Below are 12,493 nucleotides of genomic sequence, written 5' to 3'. Positions count from 1 at the left end.
TTACCGTCTGGTAGAAGACTATAAAGAGCAACAAAGGACCATCTATGCGGAATTTCTTGCGCATTACGAGACTCAATGAAGGATATTCTTCGCGGAAAGAAGTGCATGGATGATAGTTTATTGTTGTAACAAGACATTGTCTCCGACATCGACCGGTAGAGTGGTACCTTACGGTCCTTCCAGTAAGGTGGTGAAAGGCCGTCGCATTGCACGGAGAGTATCCTGAAAAACAGTGTTTTGTAGCCAAAACAGTGAGGAATAATATGATGTATTGGAATCCTGAACAAAACCGACTTGCTTTCAATAAAAGAATGTGTTGCATTAGTTATTGAACACCTCTCGTGCAAATACTGGTCTTGTGCTGTGTTATATGGCTGCGAGTGGTACACACATTACTTGGATAGTCCGCGGTGATACATCAATAAATCGTGCTATCTCAGTGACAGTATCACCATGTAAACGTCCAAATTAGACAGTTCCTTTCTGCCACAGTGTTGCGTCTCAATGTCGAGCTATCACACTGCGCTGATACCATTCAACTGACTGGTAGATACAAACCATAACTTGCGTAAGCGGTGGAGGGACATATGGCCTGCTGGTACCAGTACTGAACGAGCTCCAAAGCGACGAGTGTCCTCCTTAATGACGTGAGGTTATGGCAGCGGTGCATAACATGTATTGACCGGAACCTCTGCCTCTGATTTAGTACCTCATTCCCAGCTCACTCTTCTGAAACAATAGTGTCGCGACAGATGCGCGGAGCCGTCCCACTGTCCCTGCGTGTCACCCAGCGCTGCTGCGACCGTCGAGTCTTCCGGGGCGGCCCTACGCGTCGCGGAGCGGGGCACACAGTGTCTGCAGCAGAACCGCGTCGCCTCCCACGCAATTAGCGGCAGCCAGCCGGCGGGCGCACATCCGCCTCCGCAGACTCCGTACAAAGCGGCGAGCCACGCAAATGAGCGCCTTGCGCCATTTCTCCACTTCTCTCCCGTCCGACTTTTAAGGGCATTTCCCATGCGGCATTAGCTTCTCGCGTCAGAAGCGGTCTGGGATAGTGCCTTTCGACACTCATATCCCGTGCTTGTTGAGCTGTGTTCTAGGCTCCCGACTGACTTGTATAACTCCTGACACAAAATCTGAGACCAGGCCTTTTGCTCCAGCACGTTAATTTATTTCGGAGATGCACGCAGGGAATGTGAAAGGCTTCAGCAAGTACACCTTTCATATAAGAGGTGCAACAATAAAGCAATGAGACTGATGAGAAAAAAAATGTTGCTTACCGTTTTAGTCTAGTTTACTGTTGTCTCCTTCAAAGTAGTTCCCTTCTGACTGCACACACTTATTCCAGCACTTCTGCCATTGTTGGTAACATTTCTGGACCTCATCTCCTGTAATTTTCTCCAAGACCCTCGTCACAGCTCTTTGGACATCTTGCGTTGTTTTAAAATGGTGTACCTTGACCATAGTTTTGACTCTTGAAAATAGAGAAAAAAGTCGTACGGAGCGATATATGGTGAATAACAGTGGCTGTGGTAGTACTGAAATTTGAGGTTAAAAATTGCTTCTGGCCGGAGTGGCCGTGCGGCTCTAGGCGCTACAGCCTGGAGCCGAGCGACCGCTACGGTCGCAGGTTCGAATCCTGCCTCAGGCATGGATGTGTGTGATGTCCTTAGGTTAGTTAGGTTTAATTAGTTCTAAGTTCTAGGCGACTGACGACCTCAGAAGTTAAGTGGCATAGTGCTCAGAGCCAAGCCATTTAAAAATTGCTGTACTGACAGAGCTGTATGGGATGGTGCATTATCTTGATACAGAATCCAATTATCAGCAATGTTGGCACGGACACGAATAACTCTTTTACGAAGTCTTTGTAAAATTTCTTTGTAGTAATACTGGTTAACTGTTTGTCCAGGAGACACCCACTCTTTATGAACAATTCCCTTGGAATCAAAGAAGCACACGAGCATGCATTTCACTTTTGACTTTGACATGCGAGCTTTATTTGGTCTGGGTGATCCCTTTGAGCACCACAGCGAACTTTGGAGTTTTGTCTCTGGATCGTACTGAAAAAACCAACTTTCATCAGCAGTGATAACACGGCTTAACAATTCTGGATTGATTTCCGTTTGCTCTAACAGATCGGCTGCCACATTTTTACGTGTTTCTCGCTGTTGTGATGTGAGACTTTTGGGGACTATTTTTGCACAAATCTTTCTCATGCCAAGATCTTCAGTTAATATTGAACCATTTCTCGACTGATGTTCAGTTCTTCTGCAATTATTTTCACAGATAATCTTCGATCTGATCGTACGAGTTCACGCACCCTGGCCAAGCTGACATCCGTCCATGAGGTTGATGGTCGTCCATTGTGGTCTTCAACATTTGTTCTGCCTTCACTAAACATTTTATGCCAACGAAAAACTTGAGCTCTTGACATAACTTCCTCTCCATAAGCCTTCTGAAGCTTACCGTAAGTTGTCGTTGCGTTTTCACCCAATTTAACGCAAAAACAAATGGCATACCTTTGCGCACAATTATGCGGTTCCATTACCGTGACGAGAGACACAAACACGTGTTAACTTATTACAGCAAAACTCACGACTGAGCAGAAGCATCGATGTGCCGCTTAGACTAAAAGCAGCTTGTAGGCCAAGGTCAAAGATATTGTGTCTATACAATCCTGCAGGGTTGCCATATCTTTCAAAGAAAATCAGTCTCATTACTTTATTGTCACACCTCATAAGAGTAATGTCGTTGTTTTTGTGGCTTGATCAAGTTGGCAGAACATCTTTTGTGTGCTTGCGTATTCTCATACTTTAGATACTACTTTTGATATCACATACTATGTACGTGTAATCACCTGTCTTGAACATGCGATACTACAGTCCAAAGGAACATTGGTTTGCAATTCGGAATAACACAGGCACTGCAATATCGTAGTTACTCGCCGAGACCGGGCAAGCGAATTTCAAGTAAAATGTCTCTCCTGCACGGGAATATACGTTTTGGATGTACCAGTACAGGTTGTAGACACGTGATTGGCGACATATGGAACTTTCGGTCGTGCTCGGATAGCCTAATGGTAATGCAATCGCTAGCGATAAGCAGGATATCCCGGTTCGAGTCTTGGTCCGGCAGAAATTTTCCCTATTGTCATTCCATTATACAGCTGATGGTTGTTTACATTCGGAATTGCAAATACATTTCATATATATGCTAAACATGGATGATCGCTGGACTGGTGTAATTAAAAACGGATGCGACTGGGTAATTTCATTTGTAAAATTCTTGGTTTCAGTTTTCAGTAGAGGCCCGAAAATGGCAGTCTGGCAGGTGCGGGAGAATTATCGGAGAATCTCCCGAAGGGGACGCCCCCGTTCGAAATTTGAAGGTTAAGCAGAGTTGAAGTTTTGAGAAGAAAGAACCAAGCGTTCCCTCCTCTTAGTTGTGATTGGAGCAGACGCCTGCTTCGTGTTACTGGCAAACACGTCTGTAGTGAGAGGGGATTTGGATTTGGCCGGCCGCGGTGGTCTCGCGGTTCTAGGCGCGCAGTCCGGAACCGTGCGACTGCTACGGTCGCAGGTTCGAATCCTGCCTCGGGCATGGATGTGTGTGATGTCCTTAGGTTAGTTAGGTTTAAGTAGTTCTAAGTTCTAGGGGACTAATGACCACAGCAGTTGAGTCCCATAGTGCTCAGAGCCATTTGAACCAATTTTTTTTTAGATTTGGATTTCAGACTGAAGTTACCAGGGTGCGGACGAGTCGCAGCAGAGAGTCGCTGTCCTGAAAGTGTGAACTGTTGCTTCTGTGCGCACGTATACGGCAGTTCTGGATGGGAGTCAGTTCAATTATGAGTTAAGACTTTCCGTAACCATTAATTTCCTATCGGTAGAAGCAGTGCGGAATTCTCGCTAGACATATTTCCGCTACTGTTTTTCTTAGGTTCAGGTGGAACCGAACCTGTTCTTTAAACAGCCATTATCCACTTCGTGCGTCATGATTATTTTCGGTGCGAGTCACAAGTCTCCGTTGAATATTCAGTAAGTGCTGGAAGATGATTAATTTCGATTTTGACTTTTTATGAGTTTCAGACCTTGTGTGTGAGCAATTGTGCGTCCATATTCTGTTCCTTAGCTAACACAATCGCTGCTGAATAAGGATGATTGTTAAATTGTCAGTCTCTACTTGTAAGGAACCATAGTCCTAGGTCTTTATACGTTCCACGATAAATGCAGTTCAGGTGAATAAATGTTTTTCAAGGACTCATTTAGTTTGTTAAACTTCACCACCATGTACACGGCATGCGCCTTGCCTCCTCCACTGATCTCTAACCTCACATAACCTGTAAGAGTGAATTACTAGGAAATACTTAATACAATGTAATCTCTGATCGCTCGATCCGCAGGTCAGCACTCAAATTTCCTTTGCGCGACTTTTTTGTGGTGGAAAACAGGACTAAAATTTCACGTAATATTCATGGAACTTCAAACCGTTTGACACATGTGGGTACGTAAACAATGATAAATACTACAGTTGCTCAAAACCAATCTTTCTTTCTTTTCGTTTCTTTCTTTTACTTGTGCCGTTTTTCCCGTGGATACGCAGGGTCGGCATGGTTAATCGGATGTGGCAATGTTAGTTGAAGGGGTGGCCGGATCCCCTTCCTGCCGCCACCCCATACCACACTGGGAAGGAATTAGTGCACCCCAACAGTCTGGGACTAGTGTAATCCATGGAATAGTGCGAAAGTGTTCAGATGTCTGCGAGCCGTGTAACTGAGTTGGGACATGGGGACCAGCCCGGTATTCACCTAAGGGGATGGGGAAAACCGCCCAAAAACCACATCCAGGCTGGCCGGCACACCGGCCTTCGTCGTTAATCCGCTGGGCGGATTCGATCCGGGGCCGGCACGCCTACGCGAGTCCAGGAAGCAGCGCGTTAGCGCGCTCGGCTAACCTGGCGCTATGAAGAGTCCCTGTTACAGGGCGAAAGTCGATTCACCACAGAAATATTAAAAGTGAGAGCGTCTTTCAGTCTATACATCAAACTCTCTGGTGCATTGATTCCTATTAAATATGGCGTGTTTTAGAACACGGTGATGGATTTATGGAGTCTATAGGTCATAAACGGAGGAAAATATTTATACCATGGCTCTCTCACTCTGCAGCGGAGTGTGCACCGCTTTCGAAACTTTCCAGAAGGCTGAAAACTATGCGCCGGACCGAGACTGGAACTCGGAACCTGGCTGTGGCGGGCAATGCTCTTACCGACTGACGACCCGCTCTCACGATCCTCTAGCCCGACACTAAGTCATTCGCCGCATTATGCTTTCTTCCATAAGTGCTAGTCCCGTACGGTATGCGGGAGAAAGTCTGTGAAGTGTGGAAGGCAGGAAGTGCGGTTGTGAGGGCGGGTCCTGATGTGTGCGCAGATACCTCAGTCGGTAAAGGTATTGCCCGAGGCAGGCAAGGTTCTGAGACGAGATCTTCTTAGGCAAACTGTTTTAATCTGCTAGGAAGTCTTGATTTTTTTAAAGTTAAGGAACACATGCGTTTTAGCCATCGTTTATGAACTATGCATGTGAGTGACACGCAGTGATCCTGATGTACGAGGCATTGTAGCCAGTTCGTAGCTACTCTGCTTCTACCTCTGCGGTGTGCCTCGCCTCTTGCTGTTCTTCACATGTCAGGTTCTGCATTAGGAACTCCGTGACCTCACTAAGATACTGGTGTGTTACATTTACAGAAACGTGGAAGAGGTACTCGTAGATTCTACAAGAATCGGTCGGGAAACATTCGTGCCACAAATACTTAGCCGAACGTTATCAGCGTCATCGAGGAATCTACAGTCTTCGTTATGAATACAAAAAATTGATTATGTATTCTTCTTTGAGGTGATAATTAAAACTTTAATGGTACTCCTTGCACTTTTGAATATGGCTTAGGGAATATGGCTTAGGGACAGAGCACAATTAATTTTAATTTTAAAAACCAACAGCCTCAGTTGTAAAGTTTACCTAGCTTTATCTAGGTATCAGTTGGGATAACCCAACCTCAGAATAAAAGTAACTACAATTTGTCCATAGTGGACATCGTCAAGCTACAACTACAAATCCACAAATTATCGTCAGATTGCAAAAACTTATCTGAAACTGCCTCGGCCCCACCTCGCGACCGCGATGCGGCAGCCACAAGCGCTGTACTGGACTTCCCGACTGAAACCTAGGTAAATCTAAGTAAACTTTGAAACTGAGGCTATTGGTTTTTAAAATTAAAATTAATATTTATACAGCTGCTGACAGGACTGCGAAATGTTGAAAATATACAGAGCACAATCTTCGGTACAAAAAAGATGAGGAAAGGGAATCATCTATGTCCTATTCAAAGGCAACATACCAGCATGCACATTGATCGATTTACAGAAGACACAGAAACACCAACAACTGGATTGTTGGCCATTTGTTGAACTCCGCTGGTCGCAAATACGAGTTCAGTGCCTTCAGAGGTGCAATATGCGCCGCTAAAAAGGGAACATTAGCAAGTCTAAATAAACAGCCTTGATGAAACCTGCCTGGTGCGTAGAGAGTCAACAACACTACCCGCACTTCCATAGATTTAAGAGAATTAATGGCAAGTTCGGACCAAGAATTCGAGAATCTCTTTTTGAAGCCGCAAATGTCCTTGTGACAACATAGAAATCAGGTATACAAACGTCTGACTAGGTCAAAAGGTGTGTGAAAAATGTTTGCTTTTCCAGTGAGGGAGAAAAAAATCTGTATTGTTTTTATACTCTGCAGGTGGTCAATGTGAAGTAACCGTTTATAGCACGATACCTGAGGGCAAGGAACTTGTTCATCTTGTAGAGCCGTGGGATGTGTTCGGCTTTCGATATTGGAAGAACTTTTTTCAGATCGAGTTCTGTTGAATAATTATGATGTCAATCTCCACTTGAGTAACAAATTATCCATCTGCAGTCAGTAGTACCTGACTAGCTTTCTTCGCCAAGGCTTAACAATGTACTGAAACATGCCTAATGTAAATCAGGATATTAGAGGACCACCAGTGACAATTTGAAATCCTGCTGAATTTTGTTTTATGTTGTCTTCTGCATTACGCATATTACTTGAAGAAATCGTGTTCATTTTATACACATGGCTTAAAAAACGTTATGTTTTAGCATTTATCATTATTGTAATTATTTTCTGTCATAATAATGAAGTCTTATTATTTTTCATTTACAAAATACATTTATGTGAAACGGTAAACTAACAAACAAAAATCCATGAATGTAAAACGTAAAACATCAGTTTAAAATGTAAAACAAATGCAAGATAAATAAAGAGGATGGTAATAAATGTTTAGGCATATTAATAAGGTGTGTTGAAAATATTCCGACAACACATCTGTACAGCGTATTTTTCACAAACCAGTTTTATTACACAGGAATGTATGTCGCCTGGAAGCTTCTTTAATTTTTGTTGCAACAAAAGTTCTCAATTTTCAAAATTAATTAATGGTGGTGGGGTATTTTACAAAATTTCAAATTATTACAAAATTTGATCACACAATTTTTAACAATACTTAAGTTTTAACAAAAACTATCAACTTTTGCACGAAAAACATATTTTTAAAATATCATTGTTCCGAACATATTCCCTCTAAACCTAATATGCCAAATTACCTCTCAGGGAGTGTTTTACTCCTTAAAAGTGAAGTTGGGCACAAAAAAAAAAAAATACGTATTGCATTATTTTGCCCCGTCTACACAACCACCGAGTTTTATCAAGATCGTTTATTTACATTTGGGAATGTTACGTTGTAAGTCATACGCAATTTGAAACTCGACCTGTGATTAGAGGTCACCTAGTGTTTTGGAGAACAAAGCAGGAGTAAAACAAAACCGCCTACCAGCTCCAGGAGTTAAGACTACTAAGAAAACTGCAAAACGTACCTTGTACAGAATTAGTACGGCGGTTTACGTATCATAATGCTAATGATGGTAGCTTCCATGCACATGTGCTAATGACAGATGGGGTATACTTTACACTTATCGGATTGCAGAATGGTTGGTTACCATTCTAGTGCTTCTGTTTCTACCATCACATGAAATAGAATTCAGCAACGCTCGACTGAATTCATTTGTGTGAGCGTGTGTTACACTTTAACCAGGAAAAAGAACAAACTGGTTTTATAAGGGGTACCACCTACGACTTGTTAGTGAAGTAAGTTAGTGAAGAAAGAACAAACTGGTTTTATAAGAGGTACCATCTACGAGTTGTTAGTGAAGCAACGATGTTAGTTTGTAAGCGGACTGGGGCAATATAAAGTGTCTTATGTATGCGGTGTTAATAATGCTGTCAATGTGTATTGCAGAGGTAGGCGACGGGAATGCTCAACGAGCTTGTCCATGCCACTTGGGGTAGTTTTATGGCGGGTACTTCTGACAGAGTTACGATGCCTCGTCGTTGCCACGCAAATCCACATCATGGGGAGTTTAACTGGACAAATATCGTTCACCTATAGGCTCACATAAACAAGCGTCAGCTTCAGCGTGGCATACTGCCCCGCTCTTACGCTGTAATTTAGTCTGCAACTTTACTCTGAGAATCAGTATGAAGTATATGTAATTGGCACTGTACTTTTTTCTTTTTGTAAAGAAAGAAAGGAAGAAACAGTATGGTCTAACGTTCTGTGTCACTGAAGACGGAGCACAAGCTGCATAAGAAGCTAAAGCGGGCAGTGGCCTTTTCAAAGGAACGATTTAGAGGAACCGCTGATAATCCGAGTGTGGATGGTCAAAAAGTGATTCCAGTATATTAGTCACTGCACCATCTCGTTAAGTACTATTTGGTGTTCCACATTTTGAGATTTATTTCAGTACGATTGACAGGTGGAGTGCGAGGGGATTGATAGTTTCACGGATTTTTTTATTACTGTAGCTTTATCTTCATGTTGTTTAGCGGGTCGGTACAACGTGGGTTGAAGTATATTCGCAGTTTCTGCGTTGAAAGCTACTTCTTTGAATGTCGTAGTGAAATTTGCGTGATTACACTGCGCCACTCTGTTATACTGTCCCGCAAATCAAACAAAAGCTTAACCCTTTGAGCTGCCCTTCATTGTACACATCTGTTGTCCCCTGACAGTTCGAGCTTATGTGGATCCCACACATTTTAGGAATATTCTAATAGATGTGGAACAAGTATTTTGCTTTTGCAGAGAGAATACATTTTGTTACTATCCTACTAGCGATTCGAAGCCTCCCATTTACTTTACTTGCAATATAGCTTTTGTGAACGATCCACTTCATACCATTGCACCCTGCGGGGTTTCAAATAATAAATGAAATGATGTGATGAGTGACCCTCAACTACGTACCCTCTGATTGACTGATGAAATACTCTCCTGGAAATTGAAATAAGAACACCGTGAATTCATTGTCCCAGGAAGGGGAAACTTTATTGACACATTCCTGGGGTCAGATACATCACATGATCACACTGAAAGAACCACAGGCACACAGACACAGGCAACAGAGCATGCACAATGTCGGCACTAGTACAGTGTATATCCATCTTTCGCAGCAATGCAGGCTGCTATTCTCCCATGGAGACGATCGTAGAGATGCTGGATGTAGTCCTGTGGAACGGCTTGCCATGCCATTTCCACCTGGCGCCTCAGTTGGACCAGCGTTCGTGCTGGACGTGCAGACCGCGTGAGACGACGCTTCATCCAGTCCCAAACATGCTCAATGGGGGACAGATCCGGAGATCTTGCTGGCCAGGGTAGTTGACTTACACCTTCTAGAGCACGTTGGGTGGCACGGGATACATGCGGACGTGCATTGTCCTGTTGGAACAGCAAGTTCCCTTGCCGGTCTAGGAATGGTAGAACGATGGGTTCGATGACGGTTTGGATGTACCGTGCACTATTCAGTGTCCCCTCGACGATCACCAGAGGTGTACGGCCAGTGTAGGAGATCGCTCCCCACACCAGGATGCCGGGTGTTGGCCCTGTGTGCCTCGGTCGTATGCAGTCCTGATTGTGGCGCTCACCTGCACGACGCCAAACAAGCATACGACCATCATTGGGACCAAAGCAGAAGCGACTCTCATCGCTGAAGACGACACGTCTCCATTCGTCCCTCCATTCACGCCTGCCGCGACACCACTGGAGGCGGGCTGCACGATGTTGGGGCGTGAGCGGAAGACGGCCTAACGGTGTGCGGGACCGTAGCCCAGCTTCATGGAGACGGTTGCGAATGGTCCTCGCCGATACCCCAGGAGCAACAGTGTCCCTAATTTGCTGGGAAGTGGCGGTGCGGTCCCCTACGGCACTGCGTAGGATCCTACGGTCTTGGCGTGCATCCGTGCGTCGCTGCGGTCCGGTCCCAGGTCGACGGGCACGTGCACCTTCCGCCGACCACTGGCGACAACATCGATATACTGTGGAGACCTCACGCCCCACGTGTTGAGCAATTCGACGGTACGTCCACCCGGCCTCCCGCATGCCCACTATACGCCCTCGCTCAAAGTCCGTCTACTGCACATACGGTGCACGTCCACGCTGTCGCGGCATGCTACCAGTGTTAAAGACTGCGATGGAGCTCCGTATGCCACGGCAAACTGGCTGACACTGACGGCGGCGGTGCACAAATGCTGCGCAGCTAGCGCCATTCGACGGCCAACACCGCGGTTCCTGGTGTGTCCGCTGTGCCGTGCGTGTGATCATTGCTTGTACAGCCCTCTGGCAGTGTCCGGAGCAAGTATGGTGCGTCTGACACATCGGTGTCAATGTGTTCTTTTTTCCATTTCCAAGGAGTGTATTAAAAGTTTTGACTGGTTTCGTTGTCTAGGGACTGGGATACGTTGTGCCGCATTACAAGCAAAATACTGCTGAGTCTACAGTATAAAATATGAATACCAACATGAATCGAATGGTCGGAGGTTTCTGTCACTCGGCAATTACGAATGTAACATATAAATTTATAAATGAAAGATTGCAATTAAATAAAATCCGCAGCTACTATTTTAACGACTTTAAATGATTAGTACGATAGTAGAAGTAGTTTTGGGAAAGCGGTATATTTCTGCAAAACACTTATTGATGTGGATGGTCCAGCAGTCAAGTAAAATATAAGTTGAATAACAGGTTAATAATAGATTCCTACTGCACTTAATTAGTTATGAACAACAACATAGCTCGCGAGATATTCACTTCTAACCGCACACTACGTCTTCACTGTAGAAGCCACGGAAATCTCCCAAGTGCACAAGTCGGCACTCCAAAGTGTTTCTATCTGCCGCGACCACGAGCAAACCGCTCCACACTCCCTAAGTCTCTGCCGCGACCATGCGCCCCGGACATTCCGTCCTGTGCGACTGCCCCTCGTGCCACACAGTTTCTAACTCCCCGTACATTCACCTCGGTAATCGCCTCCCTTAATAACGAGTGCTGTGATTGGCGATAACGCTCCCATCATGTCTCCAAACCAACGCACCCTCACAAACATTTTGAAACACATTCGAAATACTAGATTTACATTTAAATAACTTGAAATTAAATAAATATTCCTAGGGCTGGACCATAAACATGCTCAAACACACATTACTAAACACATAAACAAATTAAATAAACAAAGGAATAGAAACAAAACTAAGCCAGTAGCCTAATGTCTCTGTGTTTTCTAAAACACAGTAAATAATTGACCAATTTCTCCAGGAGTAATATATACCGGATCTAAACAAAGACATAGATGAAAAAATATATTTACAAGTATACTGCTACCATTCTGAAACTTCCTGGCAGATTAACTGTGTGCCGGACCGAGACTCGAACTCGGGACCTTTGCCTTTCGCGGGCAAGTGCTCTACCAACTGAGCTACCCAACACGACTCACGACCCCATTAAAAAAATAATAAAATATCGCTCATTGACCGTAAGAACGGATGCCTGTGCCACCAAAGTGCAGCTGCCTACGCGTGATAACACTATCGTCAGCAACAGGAATGAGAAGTGAAACCTAAAAATAATAATAAAAAATAGCGTAGTTGATTCAACAAAATTTTGATGGCAGAAGAGTGACCTCTATATTTAGGGATAACTTTGTTTATACCTGCTGTAATATTCCTTATCAGCATACACATCTACACTCCGCAAGCCATCGTACACTGTGTATCCGATGGTACTGTTGGTGTAACTTATACTTCCTGCCTTTCTTGTTCCAGGAGCTCAGTTTTTTTTTTTCAGTTCCACAGTTATGATTATTTCTCGAGATATGCATGGGAGCAAGATGGGCTATTCTTGTTGCATACACTCTCGGAATTTTAACAACGAACCTCTCCGTGACGTAAAACGTACAACATATCTCCTGTAGCGTCGGCCAGTGGAAATGTATGTCCGTCTCCGTGACGCTTCTGCGTTTACTGATGGAACCTGGGGCCTTTCCCTGCTATGGATTTTCTGTTATCTTTGTGTGGTATGAACTGCAGAGTGATGAG

At 44.3% G+C, this 12,493-nt stretch overlaps 1 non-coding gene across 1 annotated transcript; it reads right to left on the bottom strand.

Annotated features, from left to right (window-relative positions):
* Positions 1 to 11,810: 11,810 nt before the first annotated feature.
* Positions 11,811 to 11,884, bottom strand: Trnas-cga (transfer RNA serine (anticodon CGA)). The gene has a single exon. It is a non-coding gene; the product is annotated as a tRNA-Ser (tRNA).
* Between the last annotated feature and the right edge of the window lie 609 nt (positions 11,885 to 12,493).

This window comes from Schistocerca gregaria, chromosome 7 (assembly GCF_023897955.1).
Source record: "Schistocerca gregaria isolate iqSchGreg1 chromosome 7, iqSchGreg1.2, whole genome shotgun sequence".
NCBI lineage: Eukaryota > Metazoa > Arthropoda > Insecta > Orthoptera > Acrididae > Schistocerca > Schistocerca gregaria.
This window is presented reverse-complemented; position numbering and strand designations above follow the sequence as displayed.